This window comes from Xenopus laevis, chromosome 7L, assembly GCF_017654675.1.
Source record: "Xenopus laevis strain J_2021 chromosome 7L, Xenopus_laevis_v10.1, whole genome shotgun sequence".
In the NCBI taxonomy this organism is placed as follows: domain Eukaryota; kingdom Metazoa; phylum Chordata; class Amphibia; order Anura; family Pipidae; genus Xenopus; species Xenopus laevis.
Genome location: NC_054383.1, coordinates 123,409,367 through 123,430,364, shown reverse-complemented (window position 1 = coordinate 123,430,364; position 20,998 = coordinate 123,409,367). Strand labels below are relative to the sequence as shown.

At 41.0% G+C, this 20,998-nt stretch overlaps 1 protein-coding gene across 1 annotated transcript in view; it reads left to right on the top strand.

Moving 5' to 3' along the window:
• Positions 1-866: 866 nt before the first annotated feature.
• Positions 867-20,998, top strand: part of nr1h2.L (nuclear receptor subfamily 1 group H member 2 L homeolog) — a gene marked incomplete at its 5' end in the record, with an annotated part of 35,771 nt that continues 15,639 nt past the window's right edge. Inside the window, 2 exon segments of the mRNA NM_001092614.1 lie at positions 867-897; positions 17,527-17,648.

The following is a 20,998-nucleotide window of genomic DNA, read 5'->3' as shown; positions in this document are numbered from 1 at the left end:
AGCGCCAACATATTGCGCTCACTTAATTGGCTTTTAGCAGAGAGCCCAGAACAGCTAACAGGTGCAAATAAGATACTTTGTAACAATTTTGAGACACAAAAACACAGTTTAGATAAGGAGAAATATTTTCAAACTTTCATAACCTGCCAAATTTTGTAAAACAAACATGGTAATTAGGGGGTGTGGCCACATAAAGGGGCGCGGTCAAAGAAATTGCTGCGCTAAGCGCTGAAAAATTTTTTTATCCCTCTTTTTACTTCCAAAATGTTGGGAGGTATGAGTAACACGTTAGGGGCATTTGCCCAGCAGGACGGGTAGGCCAGGGGGGAGGAGGGAGGGTAACACACGGGGGGGAGGGGAGGGTTTTTCCGCCAACTAGGTCTCCTTCCCCTTTAACGTCCAGCTGGTTTCTCAGCCGCCTGGGCCTGTAATGGCAGCTCAAGGGAGGGAACGTGCTGTGAGACATTTACCACATACACGTTTAATTCCCACAGACTGCTGCCAAATGACAGTTTCCCAGTATCTCTAAGAGAAGCGCCAGCACCATCAGCCATAGTCAGACGCACACAGGCAACTAAATAAACCATGACGCACATTGGACACCGCATACGAGGCTAAAAATGTCACGTTTCCTAGCTGCGCAACGCGATTGGCTAGCGGGCCCATCAGTCTCAAAATGGGCTACGCCTTCTTCTCGCAGTCTTCGGCTTTCCAGAAGGGTCAATGCACTGGTATTTTCTGATTGGCTGTTAGAGCCTGGGAACTTTAAAGTCTCGTAATCAGGGGCGGGGCCAGGAGCGGAAGTGTCGCGCTGGTTCGCGGAAGAGAGGTCGAAGTTGTTGTGGAAGAGTTTGCGAGCGGATGATGGGACGTGGTACGGCTCGGAATTACGGAGAGGTATTACTGAGAGACGTGGCTGGCGGGCAGTGCAGAGGGCGGGTCCGTGGGACAAGTAAAGTAACATTCGTTATTTTGCCAATATGTCAGTGGCTGTCAGACTCAAGGCCCCCCCCCCAAGCTCTGCGAATTTATTTCTCCCGGCGTCTTTCACTTGCGGCAAATGGAGCCAAATAGGCGTTTCAGCTGTTGGGGCTGTTATTGGGCGGGGGTATCGCAGTGGATTTTGATTAGAAAATGTCTAATTGTTTAAAAAAAAAAAAAAAACAACCTCTAAGATATAGCCTTATAATACACAAAAACCATGAATGTCTTGTAAATTATATCCTTATAAACGGTGAGTTCTGATGTCATCAGTTGTAATCGGTGAGTTCTGATGTCATTTCTGTCACATGACTCACTGAAACTTGTGTATTATAATAAATAAATTATCCCCAGTTGTAAAATATGAGGATATTAGAAGTTACCTCGGAGTTCCATGACCTGTATAAAAACACTCGGTCATGAAACTCCTCGGTAACTTATAATATCCTTATATTTTACAAGAGGGGGTACTTTATTCACTATTTAATCTACAGTCTGGTCATTTCCCTATGGGACCAGACTGTAAATTATATCCTTATAAACGGCTCGTTCTGACGTTAGAACGCGCCGTTTATAACAGGGGTCCCCAGCTGCCTAATTTGATGCCGCCGTGTTAAAATTGAAGGCCGGTGTGCCCAAATTGGACGCCGGCACGCCTGATTGGGATGCTGGTGACCGGAATTGGACACCGACCCCCCCACCCCCTCCCGACATTTCACACTAAATGTAGATTATAATGCATAATGTACCCCCTACTGAAATTTATAAAGATATTAGAAGTCACCTCTGAGTTATGTGACCTGTATAAAAGCACTCAGCCTCGTGCTATTATATAGTCACATAACTCCTCGGTATCTTTATAAATTACAGTAGTGGGTACATTATCCACTATATAATACACAAAAACCATGAATATCTTGTAAATTATATCCTTATAAACGTTGAGTTCTGATGTCATCCGTTATAAACTGTGAGTAGTGATGTCATTTTTGTCACGTGACTGAAACTTGTGTATTATAATAAATAAAGTACCCCTTGTTGCAAAATATGAGGATATTAGAAGTTACCTCGGAGTTCCAGGCCTGTTTTTATATGGTCATGGAACTCCTTGGTAACTTATAATATCCTTATATTTTATAAGAGGGGGCACTTTATTCACTATATAAACCGTGCTTAGTGATGTCATTGTTTATAGTTGTTGCATGGTGATGTCATCAGTTATATCCGGTGCCAATTGCTGTCAGTTGTCACATGACTTACTGAAAGTGGTTGTTCACCTTTGGGATAACTTTTAATATGATATATAGAGTTATATTCCGAGACACTATTCAATTGGTTTTCATTTTTTATTACTTGTGGTTTTTGCGTTATTTAGCTTTTTATTCGGCAGCTCTTAAATTTGCATTTTAAGCAGTCTGGTAGCTAGGTCCTTAATTACCCTAGCAACCATGCATTGATTTGAATAAGAAACTGGAATATGAATAGGAGAGGCCTGAATAGAAAGATGAGTAGCAATAATGATACATTTGTAGCCTTATAGAGCTTTTGCTTTGTAAAAGGAGGTCAGCGACGCCCATTTGAAAGCTGCAGTCAGAAGAAAACTGCAAATAACTATAAAAAAAAAATAAACATTGAAAACCAATTGAAAGTTGCTTAGAATGGCCATTCTATAACATACTAAAAGTTACCTTAAAGGTGAACCACCCCTTTACAATAAAGGCTACAGTATTTCCTAGAGGTACATGAGTTGCTCCCTTTCAGCTGTTGGTGAACTTTAATGGAATCTCACATCAGGTGACAGCTGTCCTGGAGATGTCCAGATTCTGCAGCACCTGGGGTCCTTGAGTTCTACCTCTGCCACTAACAATATCTTTAATTTAGGGCAACTGTGAAGACTAATCCTGGGGGATAACTTTGGCTGTGTCCCGTATTTAAGTCTGCTTTTCTTTTAAAGGAACAGTGACACCAAATAATTAGTGTTTTAATGGAATGACATTTCAGTGCAAGACACTCAGTCGATAACAGATAAGTTCTGCAGAATCCATTTGTATACTACAGAGTTTCTGTTATCTGCTGTGCATCCTGTGCCTTTTCTATTTTTTCAGTTTTAAATGGCTGCCCCCATGACTACACAGCAGCTTTTTTATATAAACTTTAGTAGCACTTATCTGTTATCTACTGTGTATCCTGTGCTTGAATGGCTGCCCCATGACTACAAAGCAGCTTGTTTATATAAACTATAGTAGTACTTATCTGTGATCTACTGTGTATCCTGTGCTTGAATGGCTGCCCCCATGGCTACACAGCAGCTTGTTTATATAAACTATAGTAGTACTTATCTGTTATCTACTGTGTATCCTGTGCTTGAATGGATGCCCCATGACTACACAGCAGCTTGTTTATATAAACTATAGTAGTACTTATCTGTTATCTACTGTGTTTCCTGTGCTTGAATGGCTGCCCCATGGCTACACAGTAGCTTGTTTATATAAACTATAGTAGTACTTATCTGTTATCTACTGTGTATCCTGTGCTTGAATGGCTGCCCCCATGGCTACACAGCAGCTTGTTTATATAAACTATAGTAGTACTTATCTGTTATCTACTGTGTATCCTGTGCTTGAATGGCTGCCCCCATGGCTACACTGCAGCTTGTTTATATAAACTATAGTAGTACTTATCTGTTATCTAGTGTGTATCCTGTGCTTGAATGGCTGCCCCATGGCTACACAGCAGCTTGTTTATATAAACTATAGTAGAGTTACTGAAGCAAACACACCAGTTGTATCAGTGCAGCGGAACAGTACATTATATTTTCAGGATTGTAAGACTCTATTTTTTTTTGGTGTTACTATTCCCTTAACGTAATTGTTATTTAGTTATATCTAAGTGACTCTTACTGTTGAACTAGAAGTTCCTGCAGCTGCTGACAGCTGTGTTAGTGTTGGGTTTTCCTGTAGGGTTCTGGTCATAGAGGAACGTGTACCCCTGTAATAAAAGGGGTGTGGGGCAGTTCTGTTAGGGCAGAACAGTGATGACGGTATCAGAGGAACATGCTGGTAGTCAGGATTGTGATTCCCTTGGAGGATTCTGATAAATGCCAAGTAATCAAGTATAATATTTCCTTGGTATAACAATGTATCCTAGCATTCTGGGCATTGTCCAGCAACATTCCATATGAGTTGACGTTGCCTTTAATTAACCTTATTAAATGGGTTGTTCATCTTCTAACACTTTTTTCAGTTCAGTTGGTTTCAGACAGTTCGCCAGAAATAAAGACTTTTTCCAATTACTGTCTGTATTTGAGCAATTTTCTAATATTGAAATGTTAATTGCATTTCTCACCTTTTAAGGGCAGAGACACACGTAGAGATTCTGGGAGATTCAGTCGCCCAGTGACAAATCACCTCTTCTTCGGGCGACTAATCTCCCCGAACTGCCTTCCCACCGGTTAGAATGTAAATTGCCGAAAGGATGGCACTCAGAGCACTTCTTTTTTCGAAGTCGCCCGAAGTTGCCTCTTGAGGAAACTTCAGGTGACTTTGGAAAACGAAATGCACAGAGTGTCATCCCGTCGGCGATTTAGAACTAAACTGTTCTAAATTGATACATTTAGTGGATACATTTCTTATCTTTCTCCCTGCTGAGCAGAATCTCTGGGTTTCATTACAAACAGCTGTTAGAATTGATACAATAGTTGCTAATAGAGATGCTGCTGAGAAATGTATCGACTTAATTTTGCAAAATTGTAACAGTTTAGAATCTGCTCCTGAGCTGCCAGACTCAAACACCAGAGACAAGGACATTCAACTTTAAAAAGATACTGTCATGGGAAAACGTTTTTTCCAAAATGCATCAGTTAATAGCGCTGCTCCAGCAGAATTCTGCACTGAAATCCATTGTACAAAAGAGCAAACTGAATTTTTTATATTTAATTTTGAAATCTGACATGGGGCTAGAAATACTGTCAGTTTCCCAGCTGCCCCCAGTCATGTGACTTATGGTTTGATAAACTTCAGTCACTCTTTTCTGCTGTACTGCAAGTTGGAGTGATATTAACCTCCTCCCTCCCCCCCCCCAGCAGCCAAACAACAGAACAATGGGAAGGTAACCAGATAACAGCTCCCTAACACAAGATAACAGCTCCTTGGTAGATCTAAAAACAACACTCAATAGTAAAAGCCAAGTGCCACTGAAACTGATTCAGTTACATTAAGTAGGAGAAATAACAGCCTGCCCGAAAGTAGTTCCATCCTAAAGTGCAGGCACAAGTCACATGACTGGGGCAGCTGGGAAACTGACAATATGTCTAGCCCCATGTCAGATTTCAAAATTGAATATAAAAAAATCTGTTTGCTCTTTTGAGAATTGGATTTCAGTGCAAGAGTCTGCTGGAGAAGCACTTATAACACATGTGTTTTGAAATAAAACATGTTTCCCCATGACAGTATCCCTTTACACTTCGATTTCAAAAAAGTAGTTGAAAAAAGTCTTTATTTCTGGGGAACAATCTGAAAACAATCTGATCTGTGCTGCCAGTCCATGCCGTGGGCATGTGATAATCCGTAGCAGGCTCTGCTGAGTGTTGGGTTCTGTAAGTTCAAAATGTTTCCAGAACTTGGTCATCATCAGGATTACATTGTGTGACCATGGAGAGTGGTTATGTTACGTTGCCCTCCAGTGTTCAGTATCTTTTAGGCAGATTTAAGTGTTTTTGGGAACAGCTCCTATGATTCTGTATAAATCAGCAGTGTTCTGCTTCGTAGAATTCTGTTCCTCCTGTGTATTTATGCAAGTGAGGCACCTTTAGCACAGAGCTTTGTTTACATAGCGTTTATTATCATACAGCGGATAATATTATTTCATCACATAGATAAGGAAGTCATCTTGACTCCCCCCCCCTCGAAATCTTAAAATCGCAAAGTCTTTATTAAGAAATAACTTACCGATACTCCGCTTTTGCTTCTCTTCAGAAAAGGCGACAGAGAGACGATCCATCGCGCGGCGCTCAATTTCTCCTCCCTGCCTTCTATAAGAGATAGCCAGGGAGGAGAAATTAAGGGCCGCACGATGAATCAACACCCTGTTGCCTTTTCTGAAGGGGAGGGCTAGCGGAGTATTGGTAAGTTATTTCTTAATAAAAACTTTGCGAATTTAAAGGACATGTAAACCCCCCACGCTAAAATGTAATCGTTGAACAGCCTTTTTGAAATCTCTAAATAACCACCACTCTGGTTGTTAAAAGGTCGATAGTAAGGCTGCAGCCTTCCCTTAATCCCTTATGATTCGTTCTCATCCTGTAACCCACTCTGCCCCCTCCCTCAGGAATTTGCTTTGGCTGTTGGCTCATGAGCATGCTCAGTTTTTCTCAACTCAGATTAATAAACACACCCTCCAGTCTAGCAGCCAATGAAGAGATGGCATTGCTGATTCCCATAGAAACTCTGCTGTCTGCTCCTATTTTTAAATCCTAACCCATCTCCTGAACTCAGAGTAACCATTACAGTGCTCAATCCAAGCAGGACTCATCATCATAGTAAAGTCTGCCTGTGTAAGCCTGCATTTTTCAATTGCATGAACTTTACATTGCATATGTGCTGTTTGCAGATATAAATGCACTGATGATGTGTCTGAAGGAAAATGGCCCCCGGGTGAAAGCTGCTATTTGTTTTAGGAAAATGTAATACCACTAGCAAACGCAGGGGGTATAAGCAGTACAAATAATGTCATTTGGGTGGGGGAGATGTGCCCAAATTATATACATGGTAGGAAAATATAGGCTTTACTTGTCCTTTAAAGTTAAATGTGTCTTGGTGGTTTTTTTTCATTATGTACAAATTAATTTTTAAATTTTTAAACTTGAACAGCTGTTGCTAGACTACAACGCTCACCATTCTTCAACATGTAATAAAGCACGATGGAAGCTGTAGTCCAGGAACATCTTGGCAACCCATCTGCTAAATAAGTGTATTGTGTCTGACTGCATTTTTAAACTGTTTGGTAAATGGACCAATTGTAAGCTCTGTGAATCAGAGGGTGTTACTGCTACAGCTGCAGGGAGTTTTTAAAGGGCATTGTGTGTGCCTTTTTGGGGATGTTAATCACTGGAGAGTATAACAGCCCACTGGTGGTGTAACAAGCAGGCTTCTTACTGACATTATTACTTAAAGGGGTTGTTCACCTTCCAAACACTTTTTTCAGTTCAATTGTTTTCAGATTGTTCCCCAGAAATAGACTTTTTTTCAATTACTTTCCAGTATTTTTTTTTTTTTTTTTTTTTTTACAGCTTTTTCCTCCAAAATCTAAGTTTAATATTGAATGTTACTGTCTCTGGTGTTTCAGTCGGGCAGCTCAATAATTCAGGTGCAGATTCTGGGGGCAGATTTAGCAACGGTCGAATTTTGAATTTGAAAAACTCCGAAATTCGAATTAAAAAAGACCAACCGAAATTAATAAATTTTTTGGCCGAATAGGTCCATTTTCGATCAAATTCGAATCGTAGTAACAGCACAATCTAATTGTACGATTTGAAGTTTTTCCCTAAAAAAAAACCCTTAGATTTTTCAAAGTCCACCAATTGACTCCAAAAATCTAGGAGGTCCCCTATAGGCTAAAACAGCAATTTGGCAGGTTTTAGATAGCAAATAGTCGAAGACGAATTTTTGAAAACACAGTACATGATAATTTTTCTTTCAAATTCAATCAAATTTTGACTATCCCCTAGTCGAAGTACACAAGAATTAGCTCGTAAGTCAAAATTTTTTAAATAGAATTTTCACTTCGAAAATCTGCTCCTTAATTGATATATTTCTCAGTAGCATCTCTGGAAACTATCGTATCAATTGTAACAGCTGTCTTTGATGAAACTTCTGCTCAACAGGGACACACAGAAGAAATGGATCAACTAATGTATAAATTTAGAACAGTTATAGGGTCGGTGACTCCCCTCCCGGAGCTGAGAGTGAAACTTTACCGGTCACTACTAGAATAACAGTCACACATAGAAAATAGAAAGTATTTCTGGTGAACTCGATGAAACCAACTATATGTTTAAAGGTGAACAACCCCTTTGATCACTGCTGAGGTTGTGCAGGTGCAACATAATGAAGGAAGCTAAAGTGGATTGAGTTTGTGTTATTCTGGCTTCAATCCAATTCATACATACTGTGCACCATTGTAAGCTAGACCATGAGCTTAATGAAAGGCTAAAATTACAAGGGGCATTTTCTCCACTGGTGCCTCCTAATAACTAGTTCAGGCCACATGAATGCCTATATGAAAACTATACCCCCAAAATGAACACTTAAGCAACAGATCATTTATATCATATTAAGTGGCATATTAAAGAATCTTACCAAACTGGAATATACATTTAAGTAAGTATTGCCCTTTTAGATCTCTTGCCTTGAACACCCATTTAGTGATGGTCTGTGTGCTGCCTCAGAGATCACCTGACCAGAAATACTATAACTCTAAAGGTGGCCATAGACGTAACAATTACGATCGTTCTTGGAAAAGATCTTTCCAAGAAAGATCATTTGTTTCAATACACACGTGTAGAGCTGAATCGTCCGATATACAGGTAGATATACGGAAGAAACAATAGAATTCTACCTGTATCTGACGATTCAGCACTAACAATGGGCGATGTTTGGGTCCCTTCAAAGGCACCCGATCAAAATTTTCCGTCCAGCCCGATCAACGAGCCGACCGATATCCAAGTCTTCTGCCGATATTGGTCGGCTCTTTTTCCACCATACACGCACCGAATATCGGACGAAAATTCGTTTTCTACGATATTATCTGTGCTTCTATGGCCACCTTTACTGTAACACGAAGAAGTGAGGAAGCAAAAGACACAATTTTGTCTATTAATTGGCTCATGTGACCTAAGAAGTATAGTTTGGTTTGTTTGTGTGCACAGTGAATTGTATGATCTCAGGGGCGGCCCTTATTTTTTTAAAATGGCAATTTTCTATTTATGATTACCCAATGGCACATACTACTAGAAAAGTATATTATTATGATAATGGTTCATTTACATGAAGCAGGGTTTTACATATGAGCTGTTTTATGCAGTATCTTTTTTAAAGAGACCTACATTGTTTGGGGGTGTAGTTTTCCTTTAAGAGCTACTTTGTTGCCAGCTGAAAAGCACCATAAGGGTCAGTCCACACGAGCAGATACGAGATTTATTCGCCTGGCGACTACGTTTTCTGAAGTTGCCTCATGAGGAAACTTTGGACGACTTCAGAAAACGAAGCGTCGTGTGCGCTTTAGCACAGGCGACTTTTCATTATAGTAGAAGGGAAGACACGCGAAGGCAGTTCGGGGAGATTGTTGCCCAGAAGAAGAGGCAATTAGTCGCCACTCGACTAAATCTCCCCGAATCTGCTCGTGTGGACTGACCCTAGAATTGCCTCCTGCACCTGCAGTGACTTGTATTGAAAACACTTGGGACTGACAGTATAGAGTCACCGAGATGCACAGGAGAAGAGTTCATTCTCTTTTCAGTTGGTTGTGTCCAACTAGCATCAGCCACTTTATACAGTTTTACACTAACTGGCTAAGAACTGCCTGTCTTCAGTTTTCTATTCTTAGAATGTGAACAACTGTTTTTTTTTTTATACCTTAACTGTCTGTTTAAATATGATGAAATCCGAAAAATTCAAAAAACTAAAAAAAGGAACAGGAACTCCAGGAGTATTTACTGCAAAAACTTTTATTCCGAGTGGTGGCAACACAACATGTTTTGGGGACAATACCCTTTATCAATCGAATGTTTAAGATTTTGTAGCCATGAAATAGTCCTGTAAGAGTGTCAGTTCTTATGAGCCATATGTGACTGAGAAGTACAGTTCTAGTTTATTCTATTTGCTGAGTGCAGCAGCCTTCCTGAGCAAAGAAGAAGTGAAAACATTACTCGGGCATTGCTTTATTCCATTGCCAGTTTCCGCTTGCCCATCCCTATAGTTTATTTCTTGTATTACATTAGTTAAGAATTCATTTAGTCACCGGGAAATAACCAATTGTCTGTTTTTGGGGCTTTATATGCCTTCCTCAGTGTTCACAAGTTCTTTATATCTACTAGGGATGTACCGAATCTAGGATTCGGTTCGGGATTCAGGCCTTTTTCAGCAGGATTCGGATTTGCCGAATCCTTCTGCCAGGCTGAACCGAATCTGGATCCTAGTTTGCATATGCAAATTAGGGATGGGGAGGGAAATTGTGGGACTTTTTGTCACAAAACAAGGTAGCAAAAAATGTTTTTCCCTTCCCACGCCTAATTTGCATATGCAAATTAGGATTTGGATTCCGTTCGGTATTTGACCAAATCTTTCGCGAAGGATTCGGGGGTTCAGCCGAATCCAAAATAGTGGATTCGGTGCATCCCGAATATCTACCCTTTCCTCCTAAATGGCCTGTTTCACACTTTTGCAGGATTAAAATAGGAATGTGCAAATCTATATTAATAGGTAGTCTGAATATTACATTGTATGTAGCTTTTTTTTTTTTTCAGATATGTGGCTGGCACCTGTGTTTATCCTTGCCAGTCCTATTCAAATATTCAAGTCTCCCCCCTGATCTTTCTGGGAATGCACCTTGGCATTCTCAAACCCTTCAGCTGCTGTATTCCCAGTAATGAACGGGTATATTTTGCTAGTTGGCAAACTCAATAGGAAATAAATAATGGGAAATGAAAAACTCCTAATAGTACAGTAGCTCAGCATTTTCCAACACAAATACATAGATGGGCATATTACACTATAACAGGGGTCCCCAGCCTTACCTGTACATTCAAATGCAAAAGAATTTGGAGAGCTTGGTTATTGCTGGCTGCTATGGGGACTGGCAGCAGGCTCTGTTTTGCAGTACACAGGATTTTTTGCAACCAAAACTTGTCTCTGAGCCAGTAATTCAAAAATAAGCACCTGCTTTGAGGCCACTGGCAGCAACACATTGCTCATGAGCCACTGGTTGGGGATCACTGCACTTTTACCTTCTCTGAAGGAATCTAATATTGTTTCTTAAAGGAGAAGTAAAGGCTAAAACTAAGTAAGCTTTATCAAAAAAGTCTATATAAATAACCAGATACACCAGTAAACCCTCAAAGTAATGCTGCTCTGAGTCCACTGTCAAAAGAAACACTGCATTTCTTTCCTTCTATTGTGTACTCATGGGCTTCTGTATCAGACTTCCTGTTTTCATCTTAAACCTCCAGGGCTAGGGCTTGAGCATGCTCAGTTTGCTCCTCTCCACTCCCCCTCCCCTCCCTGCTGTAATCTGAGCCCAGAGCTATGAGACTCGAGAAGGAAGTGATGTTACACCAAGCTAATATGGCAGCTGCTATCCTAAACAAACCTAGAGAGCTTCTAGAGCTGTTTACTTGGGTATGGTAAAACATTCTGCAGAATACAAAACAGCAAAGCCTTTCCGGTTCTTTAATATATGTAGCTCTCTGTCCCTCCCCCATGCTATTGTGCTATTGAAGGCTGTAGCAATGGCGTTTGTAGAATGACACATTTACTGATTAGTCATTACCCCCACACAGATGATTTCATATTTTGCTGGATGTTTGCTCAGTGTTTAATACACAGGAGGGGGGGCTTTTGAGCTCTGCGTGAAACAATACAATTATTTGTTAATGAAACAATTTGTCGGCTTTGAACGTCACATTATGTGAACAGTGTTTTTATATTTCTATTAGTAATACCCACATCCAGACCAAAGAGACTGCTTTCTGGCTTACCACCTCTGTGTATTTAACCTTTTTTAAATTGCTTTTTATAGACTTTATATACATATTGTGCCAGTCTTAATGACTAGAATACGTACATTTTATTTCCTGTGGAATAAAAAACAATTGTACTAAATAAAATGTTGGAAGTCTTGCACAGGTCCAATCAGAAGTAGCCGTGCCCGGACCTGGACCTACCACGCAACACACCCCAACTACCAGATTCTATGAGTTATTTAGCTTTATATTCAGCAGCTCTCCAGTTTGCAATTTCAGCCATCTTGTTGCTAGGGTCCAAATTACCCTAGCAACCATGCATCATTTTGAAAAAGAGACTTGATTATGAATAGGAGAGGGCCTGAATAGAAAGATAAATAATAATAAAAAGTAGTAGGGATGCACCGAATCCAGGATTCAGTTCGGGATTCTGCCAGGATTCGGCCTTTTTCAGCAGGATTCGGATTTGGCGAATCCTTCTTCCCGGCCGAACTGAATCCGAATTTGCATATGCAAATTAGGGGCAGGAGGGAAATCGCGTGACTTTTTGTCACAAAACAAGGACGTCTAAAATGTTTTTCCCCTCCCACCCCTAATTTGCATATTCCAGACAAGATTATCATCTAATTTGCATATGCAATCCTTTGCGAAAGATTTGGCAGAATACCGAACCGAATCCTAATTTGCATATGCAAATTAGGGGTGGGAAAGGGAAATCATTTTTTACTTCCTTGTTTTGTGACAAAAAGTCACGCAATTTCCTTCTCCGCCCCTAATTTGCATTTGCTAATTAGGATTCGGTTCAGCCAGGCAGATGGATTCGGCCGAATCCGAATCCTGCTGAAAAAGGCCGAATCCTGGGCGAATCCCGAACCGAATCCTGGATTCGGTGCATCCCTACTATAAACACTGAGAAATGATTCTTTGTATTTTGCTTATGCCAGGGATTCCTCACTATGGGTCAGCATCCATGCTGAGTTCCCCTGTATATATTGAAATTGCCCTCTGTAATCAGACATAGTCTTATGTCTACAGCAATATAACATTCTTTATCTGCAGAGAATATTGGATATTGAAAGCTTAGCCTGATTTTCTGTTGCCTAGGTGGATATATATCGGTCCCCATAAGAAAAAGAATTCGAATGACTTGCCCTCCTACTTTCACCTTCACCTTACTTATTACTCAGGCAGACTTAAAGGAACAGTAACACCAATAAATGAAAGTGTTTTAAAGTAATGAAAATAAAGTAATGCCCTGCACTGGTATAACTGATGTGTTTGATTCAGAAACACTACTATAGTTCACATAAACAAGCTGCTGTGTAGCAGGAAATTAAAAAAAGACTATATGGCACAGGTTAAATAGTGGATAACAGATAATGCTATTATGTTCTACAGAGCTTATCTGCTGTGTAACCTGAGCCTTTTCTCCATTGAATGGCTGCCCCCATGGCTACACAGCATCTTATTTATATAAACAATAGTAGTGTTTCTGAAGCAAACACACCAGTTTTACCAGTGCAGGGATATTTTCATGACTTCATTTTTTTTGGTGTTATTGTTCCTTTAAAGCTCTGTACAATCAGGTTCATGTGATGCTCCGAATATATGGTGCATTGATGTGTTCGTTAGCAGCACACTTTCAATTTTTGGTGTTACTGTTCCTTTAATTTTGTGTCCCGCAATGTTATCATTAAGTGTTATGCTTGTGTAGGAATCTCCTGGTTGGTCATACAGGGCTTCATCCACATAAAGACAGCCAATAAGACTGCAGATAATTTGTCCCTGGGTTGAGGTGTGCAGAGGAACTTTTGCTCAGGAAATAAGGAACAATGAATTGTGTCTATGACAGGAAATAATGGATTACAGAGATGCACAGGAAAAGGCATTGTGGTTACTTATGAATACATGACCGCATCGAGAAGATTTACAGAGTCTCATGTTCAGATTGTAAATCATGTCATGGGTAAACTTGCTTGTTAGGGAATACAAAGTCCTGACCTGGTGGAGCTCTCCGTCTAAACTTGCTGTCACATTCATGCAACAAAGACACTAAAGCTGGCCATACATGCGGAGATCCACTGGTCATACATAGGGAGATCCGCTCATTTGGTGAGGTCACCAAACGAGCAGATCTCTCCCCATTATGCTCACCTTGAAGTGGGCTATATTGGGCTGATCGGATAGTGGGCCCTAGGAGAATACGAGGAGAATACAGGCGGTCCGATCGAGGTCCACATCAAAGAATCAATGCAGTCCTTGATCCGACAGGATTTTTAAACCTGACAGAATTTTGGCCATATATCGATCAGGAAAGCAGGTTTGAGGGCCCCCATACACTGCCCAATACACTGCTGACTTAAGGTGGCCATACACGGACAGATAAAGCTGCCGATATCGGTCGTTTGGACCAATTTGACAGCTGATCTGCCCGTGTTTGGGGGCTTCCGACGGGTCTTCCTGATCGATATCTGGCCACGATATCGATCGGGAAGGTTTGATGTTTAACCGATCGACCCGTTGGAGCCCCTTGGCGTATCGTAATTCGATCGTTCGGCCGTACGTTCGAACGTTCGAACGTTCGAATTACCTCCGATATAGCCATGCCGTTAGTGCCATATCTGGGAAAGATCTGCTCGTTTGGCGGATCTTTGAGTCTATGGCCAGCTTTAATCTGTTGGCAGCTAATATCTGCTCATGTATGGGGGGCCTTAAAGGAGAACTAAAGTCTATCTAAAGAAGTAGCTACAAATGTTGTACGTTATGTTTTGGCTTCTGTACCAGCACAAGGCAACCACAGCAGTAAAGATCTGTGTCTCCAAAGATGCCCCAGTAGCTCCCCATCTTCTTTTCTGCTGATTCACTGCACATGCTCTGTGCTGCTGTCACTTACTGAGCTTAGGGACCCACTCACAATATACAGTACACATAGAAAAGAAGTGTCACAATATAAGGCTGATAAGGCTGATTAGTAATTAATACAGATAATTACTACATGGCAGCACAGAAACCAGTGCAATTAATAATCAGCTCTGTAGCATCAGCTTATATTACAGGGGAAGCTCATTTTCTGCTGGATAATTAGTGACGAGCCCTAAGCTTAGCTTCTCAACAGCTGCTCAGAGCCCACTGAGCATGTGAGTGTCACAGACACTTTCCAAGATGGTGACCCCCTGTGACAAGTTTGAAGTCTTGGATCATTGCTGCTATTGACAAACTGAAACTTTAGGCTGGTGCAATAAGTTCTCTATATAAAATATGGCATTTCAGCCACATTCATTTTTAAGGTTTCGTTCTCCTTTAAGGGCAGTTTCCAAGGGGGCCAGTTAACCTGCCTGAATGTTTTTAAGGTTTGGTGGAACTGGGGTAAAAACATTACAGCAAGACTGTAGTGCTAGTCACAGATCCAATGTGCCACCCTTGCTGCTCTGTTAAATATGACACCTGGACATATCTTTTATAAGTGAATTTGGCCGGGACCTCCCTTGTCACTTGCTTTAAAGAGGGTGGTTCACCTTTAAGTTAAGTATTGGTATGCTATAGAATCCCTAATTCTAAGCAATTGATCTTCAATTTTTCCTTTTTATAGTTTTTGAATTATTTGTCTTCTTCTTCTGGCTTTCAGATGGGGGTCGCTGACCCCGTCTTAAAAACAAATAGAAATGTAGTGTTTTTGCTACTTTTTATTACTCATCTTTCTATTCAGCCCTCTCCTATTCGTATCCTAACTTATCCAGTCTCTTCTTCAAATCAGTGCAAACTTGCTATGGTAATTTGGACCATAGCAACCAGATTACTGAAATTGCAGCTACTGAATAAAACGCTAAATAACTCAAAAACCACAAAAAATAAAAAATGAAAACCAATTGCAAAATGTCTCAGAATAACACATTCTTCATCATACTAAAAGTTAAGTTAAAGGTGTAAGAGGTTACATTAAATATCAGACTGTACTGTCCTGTTATTAGGGAATTTGATTGAATTACTGGTTGTTTTACCCTGCTATAATGTTTGGACACTGCCTCTCTCAGACTTAGTAGTGCCCTTCATTTGCTGAGCAAAAGCCATACAGAAGATCTATTGTTCCTGAAAATGCTTAATGATTTGTTTAATGCCCCTTTAAGTTCATTCAAGCCTTGACCCATTCGACTATTTTATATTTATGATCTAATATACCCTTGTCCCATAGGAACAATACAGCCATAGTTTTATGTATCCATAAGACATGTAGACAACATGTGCTGCTATTTTCGCCCCCACATTTCTAGTGGGTTACAAATAAACAATAAAAATGTCTTACTGTAGAAGTGCACTCGGTTACTATAGTTCATGTGCAAATTGTGCAACAGAAGCCCCGCCCCCCACCAATGCATGTCATTGAACGCGAGAATAGATTGCCCCTTGCTTTTCCCGGACTTTACTCCCAGTCTTTCAGATAGGAGATCGTTGCTGAAAGGACAGTAAAGGGACGCTCCCGGAACCATGTCAGCTGAAGAATCCACTCGTGCACAAGTTGGTTTGAGGAAATCCTTTTAGGTTACTATAGGTCAGCGGACTGTCAGAAGAATAGGAATTGAAATGTTTTTATTTCATAATGTCTTGGAGCATTATTGTGCTTGTATCACAGTCTATTCAATGGGCTGTGCTATTCCAGACCACTGGCACGTACCATGTGGGTGTTTTGCTTGTTAGCCCAGCACACTTACTTTGCAGATGTCTTAAAGGGGTTGTTTACCTTTAAATTAACTGTTAGTATGCTATAGAGAGCAGTGGCGGAACTACCGGGGGAGCGGGCCAGGGCCCGCACCCCCTCAGGGCCCCCCGGCAGTCCGTGCGCCACAACAAAAGCGGCCGTACGGAGGGGGGCGGGGCCCGGCTGCGCGTCATGCACCAGGGCCCGCCCCCCTCCAGGATCGCTTCTGATAGAGAAGAATATTCAGAGACAATTCGCAATTTTTCATTTTTTTATTATATGTGGTTTTTGAGTTATTTAGCTTTTTATTCAGCAGCTCTCCAGTCTGCAGTTTCAGCCATCTGGTTGCTGGGGTTCAAATTAACCTAGCAACCATGCATTGATTTGAATAAGAGGCTGGACGATGAATAGGAGAGGGTCTGGATAGAAAAATGAGCAATAAAAATTCATTAGCAATTACAATATATTTGTAGCCTTGCAGAACTTCTTTTTTTTTTTCGATTGGGGACAGTGACCCCCAATTGAAAGGTGGAAAAAGAAGGCAAACAATTCAATAACGATAAAAAATAAATAATAAAGGGCAATTGAAGAGTTGCTTAGAATTAGCCATTCTATAACATACTTAAAGTTACCTTCAAGGTGAACCACCCCTTTAAGACTTATGGGTGGCTGACACAAGAAGCACCTAAGCATTGCAATAATGCTAACGAAATTAGGCTGCTACCCCCAGACGGGCTCTAGCTTTCTAATTTATACATGTATTTTATTTCATTATAATACTTCAAGGCTAGTTGCAGCTGGAACACCATGTCCCAACGTCTCAGAACTATGGGTAGAAGAATTCTGTTTGCACTAACAGAACATTTGCTGATTTGGGGGTTTGCTTTGTACTTGGCTCGGATAGGCAGGCTGTGCAACGTTCCACCTAATAAAGAAATGGGCCCCTTTTAAATTTCTCTTTGCAAATGTAACCAAAGTAAGTTAATATCTGATTGAGTGGGGGCTGACTAACTTTGCTATATACAGACTGTTCCCAGATGAAATAGGCTATCACGGCGCTCCTTATTATATCTCAGATTTGTTTCATGTGTATGTCTCTTTGCATTGTTGTTTCTAGGGTGTCACATCTCAATTCTGCGGAGTTAAATGCTTATGAGAAGATGGATGTCTGTATGCCATGAGAACATAAAGTGGGACACCGTTTAAAAAAATAAAAAGGTCCCAGTGCTGAACATTGTGGTATGTACATTATATTGTAAATATAAAACAATGCATCGTGTACAAATACATTTATCATTGACTTTCTGTCTTGAGACATATTATATGCTCTCTTTCATCATAGGTAGTCAGGTGGGGCTTTTCAAACATATAATGGGTGGGCTGGCATACCAGGCTGCCCAATGGTCTGGGTTTGTATGCCCGTTCAGTAGGCAGTCCTGTGCAGTTGGATTGCTGATGATTTGTTCAAACCCATGTGGTGCGTCAGCAGATGAGGAAAGTGAAGAGGACTAGAAAAAAGATACTGGCACACGAGGCATGTAGTTGCAGGGAAAACCCTTGCTTTTTAATTATACGGAAGTGCATCGTTTTTGGGCCATGCCCCTTTGTCAAGCATAAGGAACCTGTGGTGCAGAAAATATATATATAGGGTAATCAATTGGAAAATGTACATACAAAATTAGCAGTGTTGACGCAATGCAAAAGTTAAAATAGTGTAATAAGAACATATCATCCCTCAATAGTTAGAAAAGTCCTATGTCAGAAAGTCCAGTGTGAACAAGTTTAATAGTATAGTCCATGACAATGCGAAAAGTAGATACTTAAACATAATCCAAAAAGCCATGATTGAAAATAGTCCATGAAAAAGGTGCAAAAATCCAAGGGAAATGTAGGAATTAGCTAAAGGAAACAACACAATGAAATAAAGTAAAAAAACAAGCAAAGGATGTAAACTGACAGCAATTGTATAAAAAGATATGTCTCACACTACCCCTACATGTAGAACTGGGATCCCCAACCTTTTTTACCCGTGAGCCACATTGTAAATGAAGCTGCAGAGCAACATAACCATGCAAAACTTCTTGGGGTGCCAAATATGAGCTGTGATTGCCTATTTCATAGGCCCTATGTGGACTGGTAGCCTACAGGGTGTTCTGTTTGGTAGTACCCCTGATTTTTATGCAACCAAAACTTGCCTCCAAGCCTGGAATTCAAAAATAAGCCCCGGCTTTGAGGCCACTGAGAGCAACATCCAAGGGGCTGGAGAGCAACATGTTGCTTGTGAGTCACTGGTTGGGGATCACTGATGTAGAGGGAGAGGTAATAGGAAGTTTTACCTGTACCTGGGGAGTAATAGGAATGTTTTTCTTATCTGTTAAAAAGGAAGGAGAAGACTGAGTTAGCCAAAAAGAGAACACTTCATAAGAAACAAGACAAATTATATTTCTCATTGAGGTCTTAAGGGCTTCTTGATTGAAGTAACCAAATCCAGAAACATTCTCTCTGGAGTAGCTGACCCTTTTTGTACTAACCCTGTTTTACCAACACATTTTCCAGTATCTGGAGTTGTGCCACACGATGCCCCTGTGTATGAAAATGTCTGGCTAATAAAGTTTCTTTCTTTGGTTTTTCATTTCCTTTATTACCCGTGGGGTTTAATGGTGTAAGTGGTGGTTTATAGTTCCATATTGTGGACTTATGTTCATTCAATCTAGTTTTTACAGTTTTTATGGGTCTGGATTTTTGGCCCACATATGCTAACCGGAATGGGCGTTTAATACAATACACCACATCACTACTGTGACACGTAAAGAATCCTAGTGTGTTTAGAACCCTGTTGTGGGTATATGACCATATTACCCGGAATTTTACCGTTACAATGGCCACAATACCTTCAAGGAAAAGTGCTGTTAGAGTTAAAACTGGTGGGGACATGGAAAGTGAAGAGGAGTCTCGTGTTTTTAATTACCTCAGTAACAATTATGTGGGCTGTCTTCCCAAATATGTCCAGCCAGTTGTACGTCTGTTATGGCCAACGGGCAGATCAGTGGGATGATGAGGAGGTTTGGCCAATATTTACAAAGTATGATACAGGTATCAGCAGGGCAGTCCTTAGAAATCACGGGCTCCAGCCCCCAAACCCCACCCCAGACCCTGCCCACACCACAGTTAAAAGACTACAGAGACATCAGCACTAAAATAAGGTAACCCCCCACACACACAAGTTATAAAAAGCTGTTGATGGTCAGGGCCCCCTTATAAGTTAAAAAAAAAAAAAACTGTGGCGCCAGGCCCCCCCCCATAAAATTGTTGACCAGGGCCCCCCAATAAGTTAAAAAAAAATTGGCGTCACTGCCCCCCATAAAAGTTTTTTAAAAAAACATTTGTGCCAGGGCCCACTTACAAGTAAAAAAAATTGGGGTCACTGCCCCCCATAAAAGTTTTTTAAAAAAACATTTGTGCCAGGGCCCACTTACAAGTAAAAAAAATTGGGGGCCCCAAAGAATATTTTTTTAAAGAACGTTTGCGCGGGGGGCCCTATAGAGTATTAAATGGCCAGGGGATTAAAAAAAACACATTGGTGTTCAGGACTTCAACTTCGCCTCCTATCGTGACTTTTGGTCTTTTTCGCCACTTCAGGACTTCAATTTCGGCTGTTTTCGTGACTTCGAGTCTTTTCGCCACTTTGGCTATTTTCGTGGCTTCAGGTCTTTTCAGCGCTTTTCGGCACTTCTGCATTTTGGCATTTCGGCTGTTCAGGACTTGCGAAGGGCGACACTGTCAAGGGGGTCCCAGCTCTTTCAAAAAGTTCAGCACTGCTGGTCCCCCGTTCAGGCCCAGGCACGGTACACTTGTACCCCCTGTGCCCCCCTGATGGCGGCCCTGGGTATCCGTGCAAATTCACAGTGGTTTTTTGTTTTTTTAAATACAGGTATGGGACCTGTTATCCAGAATGCTCGGGACCTGGAGTTTTCCAGATAACAGATCTTTCCGTACTTTGGATCTTCATTCCTACTAGAAAATCTTATAAACATGAAATAAACCCTATAGGCTGGTTTTGCCTCCAATAAGAATTAATTATATCTTAGTTTGGGTCAAGTAAAAGCTACTATTTTTCAATTTTCAATTATTTGGATATTGGAGTCGGCCTTTCTGTAATTCTGAGCTTTTGGGATAGCAGGTTTCGGGATATCGGATCCCATATCTGTACATGGTTTGGTATGTAAAGACTAACTACATAGGCTTCTCTGAAGGGCCACCTCATACCCGTGAGCCTCCATCTGGAAAGCCGTATTCTAGGATGTAAGCAGACATTGGTGTCCATCTTATTTACTACCCCTGTACTTTATTGGAGACCTGCGCCCAGATGTGGTGATTTAACATTTAAAGAAAGCAAACATTCACTGCAGATTCATGAATCTATTTAAGGGCAGGGGCACATGGGCAGATTCGGCGGAGATTTAGTCGCCTGCCTCACAAGGAAACTTCGGGCGTCTTTGGAAATTGAAGCATCGCGAGTGCATTGGCGCTGGCATTTTCTTATTATAGCAGGTGGAAGGCAGGGGTAGGCAGTTTGGGGAGATTGTCGT